This window comes from Hemitrygon akajei, chromosome 5, assembly GCF_048418815.1.
Source record: "Hemitrygon akajei chromosome 5, sHemAka1.3, whole genome shotgun sequence".
Taxonomy (NCBI): domain Eukaryota; kingdom Metazoa; phylum Chordata; class Chondrichthyes; order Myliobatiformes; family Dasyatidae; genus Hemitrygon; species Hemitrygon akajei.
In genome coordinates, this window is record NC_133128.1 from 48445929 (window position 1) to 48454239 (window position 8311).

An 8311-nucleotide genomic window follows, 5' to 3' on the forward strand; every position below is an offset into this window, starting at 1 on the left:
TTTTTTGTGTGCTTGTGAATGTGTGTATCCACATATGTATTGGCTATGTGTACCCTGTATGTGTATTTGTATTTACTGTGTGTGTGTGTGTGTGTGTGTGTGTGTGTGTGTGTGTGTGTGTGTGTGTGTGTGTGTGTGTGTGTGTGTGTGTGTATATGTGAGTGTTTATTTGGCTTTGTGTGTATATATCTGTGTTTGTGTGTGTATATTTGTGCTTGTTTGTCCATATTTGTATTTGTGTGGCTATTTGCATTACTGCTTCTGTATTTGTGATTGTGTTTGTACATTTGCTTTTGTATGTGTTCACTGTGCTTGTCTGTGTATATTTGTGTTTCTGAGTGTATATTTAGATCTGTCTGTGTTATCTGTGCTTGTGTGTATATATCTATGTTTGTGTGTTACATTTGTGTTGCTGTGTGTGTGTATGTTTGTGACTGTATATTTCTGTTTTTGTGTGTACATTTGGGTTTGTGTGGGTATATTTGTTTTGGTGTGTGTATATTTATGTTTGTGTGGATATTTGTGTTTGAGTTTATTTGTATCTACACATGTATATTTGTCTCTGTATGTATGTTTGTTTTTATGTGTGTATATTTTGTATTTACGTGTAAGTTTGTATTTGTTTTTTACTATGCTTGTGTGTGTTTAAATGTGTTTGTTTCTGTTTGTGTATGTTTTCTGTGTTTGTGTGTGTATATCTGTGTTTTTGTGTGTACTTGAGAATGTAGGTGTATATTGGTGTTAGTGTGTGTATATTTGTGTTTGTGTGTGCGTATAGTTGTCTTTCTGTGTGTAGTTTTGTGTTTCTATGTGTGTGTGAATATTTGCGTTTGTGTGTATATTAGTATTTATGTGTATATTTGTTCTTCTGTGTGTATATTTGTGTAGTTTTATGTGTATCTGTGTTTGAGTGTATATATGAAGGGTGATTGATAAGTTCGTGGCCCAAGGTAGAAGGAGATGAGTTATACAGCTCTCGTTACATGCACGTGCAGTTCAACTCTTTGAGTGATTATGCAGAAAGTTTGAAGTTAATAACTCATCTCCTTCTACCTTAGGCGATGAACTTATCAATCGCCCGATGAGTTATTAACTGATGAATATTTGTGTATATCTGTGTTTTTGTGTTTATATTTGTTTTGTGTGGGTATATTTGTGTGTGTGTGTGTGTGTATATTTTGGTTTGTGTGTGGCATACCTGTGTTTATGTGTGAGTGCTTGTGTTTGCTTGTGCATGTGTGTGCTTCTGCATGCATATTTGTGTTTGTATGTGCACAGTGGTGTTTGTTTGTATACATGTATTGGTGTGTGTATACTTATGCTGGTGTATTTATTTTGTGTTTCTGTGTGTATATTTGTCTCTTGTGTATGAATATTTGCACTTTTGAGTTTATGTTTAGATTTCATATTGTGTGTTTATATATGTGTTTCTGTGTATATCAGAACCAGAATCAGGTTTATTATCACCGGCATGTGTCATGAAATTTGTTAACTTAGCAGCAGCAGTTCAATGCAATACATAATCTGGAAAATAAATAAATAAATAAATAATTTGCAGTGTACATATATTGAATAGATAAAAAATCATGCAAAAGCAAAATAATATATATTAAAAAAGTGAGATAGTGTTCATGGGTTCAACATCCATTTAGGAATCGGATGGCAGAGGAGAAGAAGCTGTTCCTGAATCACTGAGTGTGTGCCTTCAGGCTTCTGTATCTCCTCCCTGATGGTAACAGTGAGAAAAGGGCATGCCCTGGGTGCTGGAGGTCCTTAATAATGGACACTGCCTTTCTGAGACACTGCTCCCTGAAGATGTCCTGGGCACTTTGTAGACTAGTACCTAAGATGGAGCTGACTAAATTTACAACCCTCTGCAGCTTCTGTTGGTCCTGTGCAGTAGTCCCCCCTTACCAGACAGTGATGCATCCTGTCAGAATGCTCCCCATGGTACATCTATAGGTTTTTGAGTGTTTTTGTTGAAGTACCAAATCTCTTCAAATTCTTAATGAAATATAGTCACTGTCTTGTCTTCTTTATAACTGCATCGATATGTTGTGACCAGGTTAGATCCTCAGAGATCTTGACATCCAGAAACTTGAAACTTCTCACTCTCTCTACTTCTGATCCCTCTATGAGGATCGGTATGTGTTCCTTCGTCCTACCCTTCTTGAAGTCCACAATCAGCTCTTTTGTCTTACTGACGTTGAGTGCCAGGTTGTTGCTGTGGCACCACTCCACTAGTTGGCATATCTATTTGTACTTGTACGTGTATGATTGTATTTGTGTGCATATAGTTGTGTTTCTGTGTGTAACTTGGTGTCAATGTGTATATATCTGTGTTTTTGTGTTTATATTTGTATTTGTGTGTGTATATTTATGCTTGTCCATTTATAATTAAATGTGTGTAGATGTGTGTGTACCTGTGTATGTGTGTAGCATATTTGTGTTTATGCATCTGTATTAGTTTTTACGTGTGTATATTTGTGTTTGTTTGTGTAGGTGTGTACAACTGTGTGCATATTTGTGTTTGTGTGTGTATATTTGTATAGTTATATTTGTATGTGTATAGTTGTGTTTCTGTTTGTATACTTGTGTTGGTGTGTGTGTACTTATGTTTCTGTATTTATGTTGTATTTCTGTGTGTATATTTGCACTTCTGTATGTATATTTGTTTTTTGTGTTTGAATAGTTGAGCTTTTGTGTGTATGATTGTGTTTATATCTGTATATTAGTGCTTGTGTGTGCATACCTCTGTTTATATGTGTATACTTGTGTCTGTGTCTGTATATTTGTCCTTGGTTGTGTATATTTATATTTTTGTATGCATATTTGTGTGGGTATATTTATGTTTGTGTGTGTGTTTATGTGTATATTTTATTTGTGTGTTTATAATTGTATTTGTATGGGTACATTAGACCATAAGACCATAAGATATAGGAGCAGATGTAGGCCATTCAGCCCATTGAGTCTGCTCTGCTATTCAATCATGGGCTGATCCAATTCTTCCAGTTATCCCCACTCCCCTGCTTTCACCCCATACCCTTTGATGCCCTGGCTAATCAAGAACTTATCTATCTCTGCTTTAAATACACCCAATGACTTGGCCTCCACAGCTGCTTGTGGCAATATTTTCCACAGATTTACCACCCTCTGACTAAAGTAATTTCTCCACATCTCTGTTCTAAATGGATGTCCTTCAATCCTGAGGTCGTGCCCTCTTGTCTTAGACTCCCCTACCATGGGAAATAACTTTGCCAAATCTAACCTGCTCAGGCCTTTAAACTTTCGGAATGTTTCTATGAGATCCCCCCTCATTCTCTTGAACTCCAGGGAATACAGCCCAAGAGCTGCTAGACATTCTTCATACGGTAACCCTTTCATTCCTGGAATCATTCTTGTGAATCTTCTCTGAACCCTCTCCAATGTCAGTATATCCTTTCTAAAATAAGGAACCCGAAACTGCACTTGGAGTGCGGTCTCACAAGTGCCTTATAGAGCCTCAACATCACATCCCTGCTCTTATATTCTATACCTCTCGAAATGAATGCCAAGATTGCATTTGCCTTCACCACTGACTCAGCCTGGAGGTTAAGCTTTAGGGTATCCTGTACAAGGACTCCCAAGCCCCTTTGCATCTCTGCATTTAGAATTCTTTCCCCATTTAAATAATAGTCTGCCCATTTATTTCTTCTACCAAAGTGCATGACCATACACTCTCCAACATTGTATTTCATTTGCCACTTCTTTGCCCAGTCCCCTAAACTATCTAATTCTTTCTGCAGACTCTCTGTTTCCTCAACGCTACGAGCTCCTCCACGTAGCTTTATATCATCGGCAAATTTAGCCACAAATCCATTAGTCCCATAGTCCAAATCATTGACATACATCGTAAAAAGCAGCAGTCCCAACACTGACCCCTGTGGAACTCCACTGGTAACCGGCAGGCAGCCAGAATAAGATCCCTTTATTCCCACTCTCTGTTTTCTACCAATCAGCCAGTGCTCCACCCATGCTAGTAACTTCCCTGTAATTCCATGGGCTCTTATCTTGCTAAGCAGCCTCATGTACGGCACCTACAAAAGTACAAAAGCCTCATGTACAAAAGCCTCATGTACAAAAGCCTCATGTACGGCACCTACAAAAGTACAAAAGTACACCACATCTACTTTTGTCTACCCTGCTTGTAATTTCCTCAAAAAACTGCAGTAGGTTAGTCAGGCAGGATTTTCCTTTCAGGAAACCATGCTGGCTTTGGCCTACCTTGTCATGTGCCCCCAGGTACTCCGTAATCTCATCCTTAACAATTGATTCCAACAACTTCCCAATCACTGATGTCAGCTAACAGGTCAATAGTTTCCTTTCTGCTGCCTTCCACCCTTCTTAAATAGCGGAATAACATTTGCAATTTTCCAGTCATCTGGTACAATGCCACAATCTATCGATTCTTGAAAGATCATTGTTAATGCCTCCACAATCTCTCCAGCTACTTCCTTCAGAACCCAAGGGTGCATTCCATCAGGTCCAGGAGATTTATCCACCCTCAAACCATTAAGCTTCCTGAACAGCTTCTCAGTCGTAATTTTCACTGCACAAACTTCACTTCCCTGACACTCTTGAATGTCTGGTATATTGCTGATGTCTTCCACTGTGAAGACTGATGCAAAATATGCATTCAGTTCCTCTGCCATCTCCGTGTCTCTCATTACAGTATCTCCAGCGTCATTTTCTATTGGTCCTATATCTACATATTTTCAGAAGGCATTTGATAAGGTCCCACATAGGAGATTGGTGGGTAAAATCAAAGCTCATGGCATTGGGGGGAAGACATTGACGTGGATAGAAAACTGGTTGGCAGATAGAAAGCAAAGGGTAGCGGTGAATGGGTGTTTCTCGGAATGGCAGGTGGTGACTAGTGGGGTGCCACAGGGCTCGGTATTGGGACCACAGCTGTTTACGATTTACGTCAATGATTTAGATGAAGGCATTGAGAATAACATCAGCAAGTTTGCTGATGATACTAAGCTGGGTGGCAGTGTGACATGTGATGAGGATGTTAGGAGAATTCCGGGTGACTTGGATAGGCTGGGTGAGTGGGCAGATACTTGGCAGATGACGTTTAATGTGAATAAGTGTGAGGTTATCCACTTTGGGAGTAAGAACAGGAAGGCAGATTATTATCTGAACGATGTAAATTTGGGTAAGGAAGAAATACAAAGAGATCTAGGAGTCCTTGTTCATCAGTCGCTGAAGGTGAATGAGCAAGTGCAGCAGGCAGTGAAGAAGGCTAATGGAATGTTGGTCTTTATTACAAAGGGAATTGAGTACAAGAGCAAGGAAATCCTCTTGCACTTGTACAGGGCCCTGGTGAGACCACACCTGGAGTATTGTGTACAGTTTTGGTCTCCAGGGTTAAGGAAGGACATCCTGGCTATAGAGGAAGTGCAGCGTAGATTCACGAGGTTAATTCCTGGGATGTCTGGACTGTCTTACGCAGAGAGGTTAGAGAGACTGGGCTTGTATACGCTGGAATTGAGGAGATTGAGAGGGGATCTGATTGCAACATATAAGATTATTAAGGGATTTGTCAAGATAGAGGCAGGAAATATGTTCCAGATGCTGGGAGAGTCCAGTACCAGAGGGCATGGTTTGAGAACAAGGGGTAGGTCATTTAGGACAGAGTTAAGGAAAAACTTCTTCTCCCAGAGAGTTGTGGGGGTCTGGAATGCACTGCCTCAGAAGGCAGTGGAGGCCAATTCTCTGGATGCTTTCAAGAAGGAGCTAGATAGGTATCTTATGGATAGGGGAATCAAGGGATATGGGGACAAGGCAGGAACTGGGTATTGATAGTAGATGATCAGCCATGATCTCAAAATGGCGGTACAGGCTCGAAGGGCCGAATGGTCTACTTCTGCACCTATTGTCTATTGTTTATTGTTTATTATCTACCCTCAATCCTCTTTTACCCTTTATATACATGAAAAAGCTTTCAGTATCTTCTTTGATATTCGTCACCAGTTTCCTTTCATAATTCATCTTTTCCTTCCTAAGTCCTTCCAAGCACATTAGTGTTTGTGTGTGTGTGTGTGTGTGTGTGTTTGTGATTGTGTATGTATATTTGTGTTTGTGTGTGTGGATTTGTGTTTGGCTGTGTATATTGCTGTTTGTGTACTGTATGTATATTTGTGTCTGAGTGTGTATATTTCTGTTTGTGTGTATATTTGTGCATCTGTGTGTATATCTGTGTTCCTATGTGTATACTCCTGTTTGTGTGTGTGTGTGTGTGTGTGTGTGTGTGTTTGTGATTGTGTATGTATATTTGTGTTTGTGTGTGTGGATTTGTGTTTGGCTGTGTATATTGCTGTTTGTGTACTGTATGTATATTTGTGTCTGAGTGTGTATATTTCTGTTTGTGTGTATATTTGTGCATCTGTGTGTATATCTGTGTTCCTATGTGTATACTCCTGTTTGTGTGTGTGTGTGTGTGTGTGTGTGTGTTTGTGATTGTGTATGTATATTTGTGTTTGTGTGTGTGGATTTGTGTTTGGCTGTGTATATTGCTGTTTGTGTACTGTATGTATATTTGTGTCTGAGTGTGTATATTTCTGTTTGTGTGTATATTTGTGCATCTGTGTGTATATCTGTGTTCCTATGTGTATACTCCTGTTTGTGTGTGTGTGTGTGTGTGTGTGTACTTTTTCTGAGCCTGTTTGTGCTTGTATATGTATATTTGTGTTTCTCTGTATACTTGTGTTTCACTGTTGGGTAGCCTCCAACTTGATGGCATGAGCATCGATTTCTCAAACTTCCAGTAATGCCCCCCACCAACATCACCCCCCTCTGCCTTCTTCATTTCCCATCCCCTTTTCCCTCCTTCACCTTTTCTCCTTGCCCACCCATCACCTCTCTCTGGTGCTCCTCCCCCCCCCTCCTCCACTTCTTCCTTCCTTGGCCTTCTATCTCTTTCACCTGTCAACTTCTTAGCTCTTTACTTCATCCCTCCCCATCTAAGTTTCACCTATCACCTGGTGTTTCTCTCCCCCCCCCCCCCACCACCTTTTAAATTTACTCCTCAGCTTTTTTTCTTCAGTCCTGTCGAAGCGTTTCAGCCCGAAATGTGACCGTACTCTTTTCCATAGACGCTACCTGGCCTGCTGAGTTCCTCCAGCATTTTGTGTGTGTTGCTCGGATTTCCAGCACCTGGAGATTTTCTCTTGTTTATGTGTGTATACTTAAGTTGGTGTGTGTATATTTGTGATTGTGTGCTAAATCTGTGCCTAATCTCAATTCTCTTGGACCTTTTTGCTATTGGAGCAAGACCTCGCTCTGTCAGGACTGTGTGGCAGCTGGGATACAGCCTCTACCCACTGTAATAGAATTCATTCAGTTCTCTTAACCAAACTGGAAGGAAGTCTTCCTTGATCTCAAAGTACTGTCTGGAAACAGGGAGGATTACTTGGTAGAAACAGAATACATGATCCATATCATGTTAGCAAATGGTGACAAACTATTTCATTTTTAAATTAAATAATTCTTTAAGTGATGAAAAATCACTTAATTATGAATGTAATCCCATGGAAAATATACTTCAGAGCTAGCAGAGACAATGGAAGCATGGGTGGAAGATCGTTGCATGGTTGAATGGTTATTCAACCATATAATGCCTATCATAATGATGATAATCAGTATCAACATACACTGAAAACAAATACCAGCTATGTTTCTTTAATTAAGCAGAAGCAAGCAAACGTGAGAGAACCATATTGGATATACATATATAAACTACAGTCAGAAATAGGTCTGAACAGTTATAATCTCGTTGTTTATTCAGACATTCATTTAAAGGAGAATGCTAGATGACTAACTACTATGTGTATTTTACGTCACTGCCAGCTGTGTAAATAAAGTTCAGAAAACGCGCTGTGGAATCAGAGATGTTCCCCCGATGCCATTCCCATTACCTGCTCCACCAGCTGAAGTCTAAGAAGATCAGACTAAAGTGGATCCATGCTCCATGTCCTGAATCCCACCCTACAATGCAAGGACAATTAATCTAAGTAATATCTGTTCACCACTAAATCTTGTAAGTGATATGCCAAACCTATCAGCAGGTGCCGGATGACAGAAATCCTTTGTGTCTGAGACCTACACGAAGGCCTAGATCAAAAATTTCTCCAAAAGATTGCTAAGGTAACTGATTCCCACTAGAACTTATTATCATTGCGTGGTAAAGATTTTGTTCTTGTAGATTGCTTCAGCGAAACTCAAGTCAGTGCTCAGGGTATAATGGTCAGAATTCTCGCAGGAGCAT